The 799-nt window shown below is 33.2% G+C and overlaps 1 long non-coding RNA gene across 4 annotated transcripts in view; it reads left to right on the plus strand.

The window, feature by feature from the left end:
- The window catches only part of LOC124426240, an 18,819-nt gene extending 18,482 nt beyond the window's left edge, over positions 1-337 (plus strand). For all 4 annotated transcript variants that reach the window (XR_006942682.1, XR_006942679.1, XR_006942680.1 and 1 more), the window contains one exon: positions 1-337. This exon is cut by the window's left edge and continues 2,529 nt beyond it. This is a non-coding gene — a long non-coding RNA (uncharacterized LOC124426240).
- Positions 338-799: the final 462 nt, after the last annotated feature.

The following is a 799-nucleotide window of genomic DNA, read 5'->3' on the forward strand; positions in this document are numbered from 1 at the left end:
GGCCAAAGTGTTAAACTGACGCAACGTGTGTCACAATAGAATCACACACATTCAAATACAAACACACACATACACGTACATACTCACACAAACACGGACACACGTACGCACATACACATACACTTACATACAGAAAGAGGGGAATACGACGGAATGATAGACTTTTACACGTACTTACATATTTATATTATGTAAATATGATATAATATGTATTTACATATGTCTGCTATATATACGACTGCACACACACACACACTCTCTCTCTCTCCCTCTCTCTTTCTTTGTCTCGTAAATTTCAAAACGCAAATAGATAATGTAAGGTTAAAGTGAACGAACTTTTAAAGGTCCATGGAAAACCTCGAAGATTTGCCGAAACGCAAACCCTGATTTGGCAATTAGGTCAATGCCTATCTTTCAATACCTATCAGATGACCCAATGTTCTTCATGGTAAAAATGAAATAAATTCTGTCTATATATAAATTCGTTACAGCGTTACCTTCTCTTCTCTTCTCTTCTCTTCTCTTCTCTTCTCTTCTCTTCTCTTCTCTTCTCTTCTTTTTTTTTTCTCTTTTCTTCTTTTTTCTTCACTTTTAGGAGATCAGAATTAACTAAGATAAAATCTTCTTATATCTCGAAATATTTACATTTAAATATTACGAATATTTACGATAATAATCATTTTTCTGATCTATCTGTTCTATTCTGGACAACGAAATTGAATTAATGTATTTTTGTATCGGTAATTTTAGAGAGAGAAAGAGAGAGAGAGAGAGAGAGAGAGAGAGAAAAGAAATTATT

The sequence above is a fragment of the Vespa crabro genome, chromosome 8 (genome assembly GCF_910589235.1).
Source record: "Vespa crabro chromosome 8, iyVesCrab1.2, whole genome shotgun sequence".
NCBI lineage: Eukaryota > Metazoa > Arthropoda > Insecta > Hymenoptera > Vespidae > Vespa > Vespa crabro.